Here is an 8,557-nt window from a genome sequence, read left to right as displayed (position 1 = left end):
GGGGGGGGGGCTGAGACTGGCAGGGATGGAGTGGGGGCTGAGACTGGCAGGGATGGAGTGAGGGCTGAGACTGGCAGGGAGGGAGTGGGGGCTGAGACTGACAGGGATGGAGTGGGGGCTGAGACTGGCAGGGATGGAGTGAGGGCTGAGACTGGCAGGGAGGGAGTGGGGGCTGAGACTGACAGGGATGGAGTGGGGGCTGAGACTGGCAGGGAGGGAGTGGGGGCTGAGACTGGCAGGGAGGGAGTGAGGGCTGAGACTGTCAGGGATGGAGTGGGGGCTGAGACTGGCAGGGATGGAGTGGGGGCTGAGACTGGCAGGGGAGGGAGTGAGGGCTGAGACTGTCAGAGATGGAGTGGGGGCTGAGACTTCCAGAGATGGAGTGGGGGCTGAGACTGGCAGGGATGGAGTGAGGGCTGAGACTGGCAGGGAGGGAGTGGGGGCTGAGACTGGCAGGGATGGAGTGGGGGCTGAGACTGGCAGGGATGGAGTGGGGGCTGAGACTGGCAGGGATGGAGTGGGGGCTGAGACTGGCAGGGATGGAGTGGGGGCTGAGACTGGCAGGGATGGAGTGGGGGCTGAGACTGGCAGGGAGGGAGTGAGGGCTGAGACTGACAGGGATGGAGTGGGGGCTGAGACTGGCAGGGATGGAGTGGGGGCTGAGACTGGCAGGGATGGAGTGAGGGCTGAGACTGGCAGGGAGGGAGTGGGGGCTGAGACTGACAGGGATGGAGTGGGGGCTGAGACTGGCAGGGAGGGAGTGGGGGCTGAGACTGACAGGGATGGAGTGGGGGCTGAGACTGGCAGGGAGGGAGTGGGGGCTGAGACTGGCAGGGAGGGAGTGGGGGCTGAGACTGTCAGGGATGGAGTGGGGGCTGAGACTGTCAGGGATGGAGTGGGGGCTGAGACTGTCAGGGATGGAGTGGGGGCTGAGACTGGCAGGGGAGGGAGTGAGGGCTGAGACTGTCAGGGATGGAGTGGGGGCTGAGACTTCCAGAGATGGAGTGGGGGCTGAGACTGGCAGGGATGGAGTGGGGGCTGAGACTGGCAGGGATGGAGTGGGGGCTGAGACTGGCAGGGAGGGAGTGAGGGCTGAGACTGACAGGGATGGAGTGGGGGCTGAGACTGGCAGGGATGGAGTGGGGGCTGAGACTGGCAGGGATGGAGTGGTGGCTGAGACTGGCAGGGATGGAGTGGGAGCTGAGACTGGCAGGGATGGAGTGGGGGCTGAGACTGGCAGGGATGGGAGTGGGGGCTGAGACTGACAGGGATGGAGTGGGGGCTGAGACTGGCAGGGAGGGAGTGGGGGCTGAGACTGGCAGGGAGGGAGTGAGGGCTGAGACTGACAGGGATGGAGTGGGGGCTGAGACTGGCAGGGAGGGAGTGGGGGCTGAGACTGGCAGGGAGGGAGTGGGGGCTGAGACTGACAGGGATGGAGTGGGGGCTGAGACGGACAGGGATGGAGTGGGGGCTGAGACTGGCAGGGAGGGAGTGGGGTCTGAGACTGGCAAGGATGGAGTGGGGGCTGAGATGGACAGGGATGGAGTGGGGGCTGAGACTGGCAGGGAGGGAGTGGGGGCTGAGACTGACAGGGATGGAGTGGGGGCTGAGACTGGCAGGGAGGGAGTGGGAGCTGAGACTGGCAGGGATGGAGTGGGGGCTGAGACTGACAGGGATGGAGTGGGGGCTGAGACTGGCAGGGAGGGAGTGAGGGCTGAGATTGACAGGGAGGGAGTGGGGGCTGAGACTGGCAGGGAGGGAGTGGGGGCTGAGACTGACAGGGATGGAGTGAGGGCTGAGACTGGCAGGGATGGAGTGGGGGCTGAGACTGGCAGGGAGGGAGTGGGGGCTGAGACTGACAGGGATGGAGTGGGGGCTGAGATGGACAGGGATGGAGTGGGGGCTGAGACTGGCAGGGAGGGAGTGGGATCTGAGACTGGCAAGGATGGAGTGGGGGCTGAGACGGACAGGGATGGAGTGGGGGCTGAGACTGGCAGGGATGGGAGTGGGAGCTGAGACTGGCAGGGATGGAGTGGGGGCTGAGACTGGCAGGGATGGAGTGGGAGCTGATACTGGCAGATATGGGAGTGGGGGCTGAGACTGACAGGGATGGAGTGGGGGCTGAGACTGACAGGGATGGAGTGGGGGCTGAGACTGGCAGGGAGGGAGTGGGGGCTGAGACTGGCAGGGAGAGAGTGAGGGCTGAGACTGACAGGTATGGAGTGGGGGCTGAGACTGTCAGGGATGGAGTGGGGGCTGAGACTGTCAGGGATGGAGTGGGGGCTGAGACTGGCAGGGATGGAGTGGGGGCTGAGACTGGCAGGGAGGGAGTGAGGGCTGAGACTGACAGGGATGGAGTGAGGGCTGAGACTGTCAGGGATGGAGTGGGGGCTGAGACTGGCAGGGATGGAGTGGGGGCTGAGACTGGCAGGGAGGGAGTGGGGGCTGAGACTGGCAAGGATGAAGTGGGGGCTGAGACGGACAGGGATGGAGTGGGGGCTGAGACTGTCAGGGATGGAGTGGGGGCTGAGACTGGCAGGGATGGAGTGAGGGCTGAGACTGGCAGGGATGGAGTGAGGGCTGAGACTGGCAGGGATGGAGTGAGGGCTGAGACTGTCATGGATGGAGTGGGGGCTGAGACTGGCAGGGATGGAGTGGGGGCTGAGACTAGCAGGGATGGAGTGGGGGCTGAGACTGGCAGGGAGGGAGTGGGGGCTGAGACTGGCAGGGATGGAGTGGGGGCTGAAACTGACAGGGATGGAGTGGGGGCTGAGACTGACAGGGATGGAGTGGGGGCTGAGACTGGCAGGGAGGGAGTGGGGGCTGAGACTGGCAGGGAGGGAGTGGGGGCTGAGACTGGCAAGGATGAAGTGGGGGCTGAGACGGACAGGGATGGAGTGGGGGCTGAGACTGTCAGGGATGGAGTGGGGGCTGAGACTGGCAGGGATGGAGTGGGGGCTGAGACTGGCAGGGAGGGAGTGAGGGCTGAGACTGACAGGGATGGAGTGGGGGCTGAGACTGGCAGGGATTGAGTGGGGGCTGAGACTGGCAGGGAGGGAGTGAGGGCTGAGGCTGACAGGGATGGAGTGGGGGCTGAGACTGGCAGGGATGGAGTGGGGGCTGAGACTGGCAGGGATGGAGTGGGGGCTGAGACTGGCAGGGAGGGAGTGGGGGCTGAGACTGGCAGGGAGGGAGTGGGGGCTGAGACTGGCAGGGATGGAGTGGGGGCTGAGACTGGCAGGGAGGGAGTGAGGGCTGAGACTGACAGGGATGGAGTGAGGGCTGAGACTGTCAGGGATGGAGTGGGGGCTGAGACTGGCAGGGATGGAGTGGGGGCTGAGACTGGCAGGGAGGGAGTGGGGGCTGAGACTGGCAAGGATGAAGTGGGGGCTGAGACGGACAGGGATGGAGTGGGGGCTGAGACTGTCAGGGATGGAGTGGGGGCTGAGACTGGCAGGGATGGAGTGAGGGCTGAGACTGGCAGGGATGGAGTGAGGGCTGAGACTGGCAGGGATGGAGTGAGGGCTGAGACTGTCATGGATGGAGTGGGGGCTGAGACTGGCAGGGATGGAGTGGGGGCTGAGACTAGCAGGGATGGAGTGGGGGCTGAGACTGGCAGGGAGGGAGTGGGGGCTGAGACTGGCAGGGATGGAGTGGGGGCTGAAACTGACAGGGATGGAGTGGGGGCTGAGACTGACAGGGATGGAGTGGGGGCTGAGACTGGCAGGGAGGGAGTGGGGGCTGAGACTGGCAGGGAGGGAGTGGGGGCTGAGACTGGCAAGGATGAAGTGGGGGCTGAGACGGACAGGGATGGAGTGGGGGCTGAGACTGTCAGGGATGGAGTGGGGGCTGAGACTGGCAGGGATGGAGTGGGGGCTGAGACTGGCAGGGAGGGAGTGAGGGCTGAGACTGACAGGGATGGAGTGGGGGCTGAGACTGGCAGGGATTGAGTGGGGGCTGAGACTGGCAGGGAGGGAGTGAGGGCTGAGGCTGACAGGGATGGAGTGGGGGCTGAGACTGGCAGGGATGGAGTGGGGGCTGAGACTGGCAGGGATGGAGTGGGGGCTGAGACTGGCAGGGAGGGAGTGGGGGCTGAGACTGGCAGGGAGGGAGTGAGGGCTGAGACTGGCAGGGATGGAGTGGGGGCTGAGACTGGCAGGGAGGGAGTGAGGGCTGAGACTGACAGGGATGGAGTGAGGGCTGAGACTGTCAGGGATGGAGTGGGGGCTGAGACTGGCAGGGATGGAGTGGGGGCTGAGACTGGCAGGGAGGGAGTGAGGGCTGAGATTGACAGGGAGGGAGTGGGGGCTGAGACTGTCAGGGATGGAGTGGGGGCTGAGACTGACAGGGATGGAGTGGGGGCTGAGACTGGCAGGGATGGAGTGGGGGCTGAGACTGTCAGGGATGGAGTGGGGGCTGAGACTGTCAGGGATGGAGTGGGGGCTGAGACTGGCAGGGATGGAGTGGGGGCTGAGACTGGCAGGGAGGGAGTGAGGGCTGAGAGTGGCAGGGATGGAGTGAGGGCTGAGACTGGCAGGGATGGAGTGGGGGCTGAGACTGTCAGGGAGGGAGTTATTGATGGTATTGTGATTGGTTTACTTTGGCACTAATTTTGTTTTGCTTGCACACACAGACATTCACATGTACAAACACACAATCAAACAAACACAAATGAACACACTCACACAGGCATGTACACACAGCATCTCTCTCTCTCTCTCTCTCTCTCTCTCTCTCTCTCTCTCTCTCTCTCTGTGTGTAACAGAGTGGATCACACAGCTAACTAGCTAGGGATTCCACATTGACTACATCACTCTATAACCCCCTTCTCTTTCTTGGAGTGGATAGACAGAACCTACTGTTCTGTCTAAGCTCTGATCCTTCTCTCTCCCTCAGCCCCAAACAAGCCACCAGGGGGCCAGACCAATCTGTCATACTTACAGTACACAGCATGAGCCTGTCACCCAGAGTCGCTGATGATTGTGAGACGGGCCCTACGGCAAAAATGTTCTAAGAAAGATCGCTAGACTGTCTTTGCCCTACAGCCAACACCAGACAATGCTGTCTCTTCAGATGTACCCATACCGTACCAGATATTATACTCATAGATTGACTGATTGGCTGATTGAGAGACACATGGACGGATAGGTGGGCAGGGTGGTGGGAGGACAGACACAAAGACGGAAAGACAGACAGACGCCCACACATACTTTCTCTCACACACACCCAGCTGTGATACCATAGGCATTCCTATCACTTCCTTCCAGTACTAACACAGTGACTGAATCACTAGATTATCACTGCCTTCCAGTACTAACACAGTGACTGAATCACTAGATTATCACTGCCTTCCAGTACTAACACAGTGACTGAATCACTAGATTATCACTGCCTTCCAGTACTAACACAGTGACTGAATCACTAGATTATCACTGCCTTCCAGTACTAACACAGTGACTGAATCACTAGATTATCACTGCCTTCCAGTACTAACACAGTGACTGAATCACCAGATTATCACTGCCTTCCAGTACTAACACAGTGACTGAATCACTAGATTATCACTGCCTTCCAGTACAAACACAGTGACTGAATCACTAGATTATCACTGCCTTCCAGTACTAACACAGTGACTGAATCACTAGATTATCACTGCCTTCCAGTACTAACACAGTGACTGAATCACTAGATTATCACTGCCTTCCAGTACAAACACAGTGACTGAATCACTAGATTATCACTGCCTTCCAGTACTAACACAGTGACTGAATCACTAGATTGTCACTGCCTTCCAGTACTAACACAGTGACTGATTCACTAGATTATCACTGCCTTCCAGCACTAACACAGTGACTGAATCACTAGATTATCACTGCCTTCCAGAACTAACACAGTGACTGATTCACTAGATTATCACTGCCTTCCAGTACTAACATAGTGACTGATTCACTAGATTATCACTGCGTTCCAGTACTAACACAGTGACTGAATCACTAGATTATCACTGCCTTCCAGTACTAACACAGTGACTGATTCACTAGATTATCACTGCCTTCCAGCACTAACACAGTGACTGATTCACTAGATTATCACTGCCTTCCAGCACTAACACAGTGACTGAATCACTAGATTATCACTGCCTTCCAGTACTAACACAGTGACTGATTCACTAGATTATCACTGCCTTCCAGTACTAACACAGTGACTGAATCACTAGATTATCACTGCCTTCCAGTACTAACACAGTGACTGAATCACTAGATTGTTACTGCCTTCCAGCACTAACACAGTGACTGAATCACTAGATTATCACTGCCTTCCAGTACTAACACAGTGACTGAATCACTAGATTGTCACTGCCTTCCAGCACTAACACAGTGACTGAATCACTAGATTATCACTGCCTTCCAGTACTAACACAGTGACTGAATCACTAGATTGTCACTGCCTTCCAGCACTAACACAGTGACTGAATCACTAGATTATCACTGCCTTCCAGTACTAACACAGTGACTGATTCACTAGATTATCACTGCCTTCCAGTACTAACACAGTGACTGAATCACTAGATTATCACTGCCTTCCAGTACTAACACAGTGACTGAATCACTAGATTGTCACTGCCTTCCAGCACTAACACAGTGACTGAATCACTAGATTATCACTGCCTTCCAGTACTAACACAGTGACTGAATCACTAGATTGTCACTGCCTTCCAGCACTAACACAGTGACTGAATCACTAGATTATCACTGCCTTCCAGTACTAACACAGTGACTGAATCACTAGATTGTCACTGCCTTCCAGCACTAACACAGTGACTGATTCACTACATGTATCATGGTTGTACATCATGTGATATTCATCACTACATTAAAGTAAGTTGCTGTCATCTGTTGCTGTTGAAGCAAAACAAGGTGAATCACCCATAAAATCCCCAGGATTAAATCACATGAAACAGGTTAACCCACTATCTACACACTGGCCTACCTTCCCAACACATGAAACAGGTTAACCCACTATTTACACACTGGCCTCCCATTCCAACACATGAAACAGGTTAACCCACTATCTACACACTGCCTACCCTCCCAACACATGAAACAGGTTAACCCACTATTTACACACTGGCTTCCCATCCCAACACATGAAACAGGTTAACATGATTTAATTCATTTTAGGAGATAACCCTCAGGCTTCCTGTAGATTGGTCAATATTAGTTGGGGTTCTTCTGAGCTTTAAACGTCAAGAGCTTCGTTCTATATATAGTACAGGAGGCTCGAGTTGTTGTTAGCAGCGAATAATTATATGAGACTGTGAGAGATTTCTGTGTGCCTAATGAAATCCCCATGGATGATATTATTCTGGGGTGAATGGGCAGATTTCTTTTGAGTGAATCTATTTAGTTTTTTTATTGTGATTGTAATAATATGTCTGTGTGTCTGTGTATGTAGATGTATACATATACAGTGAGGGAAAAAAGTATTTGATCCCCTGCTGATTTTGTACGTTTTCCCACTGACAAAGAAATGATCAGTCTATAATTTTAATGGTAGGTTTATTTGAACAGTGAGAGACAGAATAACAACAAAAAAATCCAGAAAAACGCATGTCAAAAATGTTATAAATTGATTTGCATTTTAATGAGGGAAATAAGTATTTGGCCCCCCTGCAAAACATGACTTAGTACTTGGTGGCAAAACCCTTGTTGGCAATCACAGAGGTCAGACGTTTCTTGTAGTTGGCCACCAGGTTTGCACACATCTCAGGAGGGATTTTGTCCCACTCCTCTGTGCAGATCTTCTCCAAGTCATTAAGGTTTCAAGGCTGACGTTTGGCAACTCGAGCCTTCAGCTCCCTCCACAGATTTTCTATGAGATTAAGGTCTGGAGACTGGCTAGGCCACTCCAGGACCTTAATGTGCTTCTTCTTGAGCCACTCCTTTGTTGCCTTGGCCATGTGTTTTGGGTCACTGTCATGCTGGAATACCCATCCACGACCCATTTTTAATGCCCTGGCTGAGGGAAGGAGGTTCTCACCCAAGATTTGACGGTACATGGCCCCGTCCATTGTCCCTTTGATGCGGTGAAGTTGTCCTGTCCCCTTAGCAGAACAACACGCCCAAAGCATAATGTTTCCACCTCCATATTTGACGGTGGAGATGGTGTTCTTGGGGTCATAGGCAGCATTCCTCCTCCTCCAAACACGGCGAGTTGAGTTGATGCCAAAGAGCTCCATTTTGGTCTCATCTGACCACAACACTTTCACCGTCCTCTGAATCATTCAGATGTTCATTGGCAAACTTCAGACGGGCATGTATATGTGCTTTCTTGAGCAGGGGGACCTTGCGGGCGCTGCAGGATTTCAGTCCTTCACGGCGTAGTGTGTTACCAATTGTTTTCTTGGTGACTATGGTCCCAGCTGACTTGAGATCATTGACAAGATCCTCCCGTGTAGTTCTGGGCTGATTCCTCACCGTTCTCATGATCATTGCAACTCCACGAGGTGAGATCTTGCATGGAGCCCCAGGCCGAGGGAGATTGACAGTTCTTTTGT

General features: G+C 55.1%; 1 protein-coding gene across 1 annotated transcript in view; it reads left to right on the top strand.

The window, feature by feature from the left end:
* Nucleotides 1-8,557, top strand: part of kcnab1b (potassium voltage-gated channel subfamily A regulatory beta subunit 1b) — an 83,071-nt gene that overhangs the window by 51,532 nt on the left and 22,982 nt on the right. The gene's annotated exons all lie outside the window — the stretch shown is intronic.

This window comes from Salmo salar, chromosome 14, assembly GCF_965601325.2.
Source record: "Salmo salar chromosome 14, fSalSal1, whole genome shotgun sequence".
Lineage (NCBI taxonomy): Eukaryota > Metazoa > Chordata > Actinopteri > Salmoniformes > Salmonidae > Salmo > Salmo salar.
Note: the sequence above shows the minus strand (reverse complement) of the source record. Positions and strands in the feature narration are given on the sequence as shown.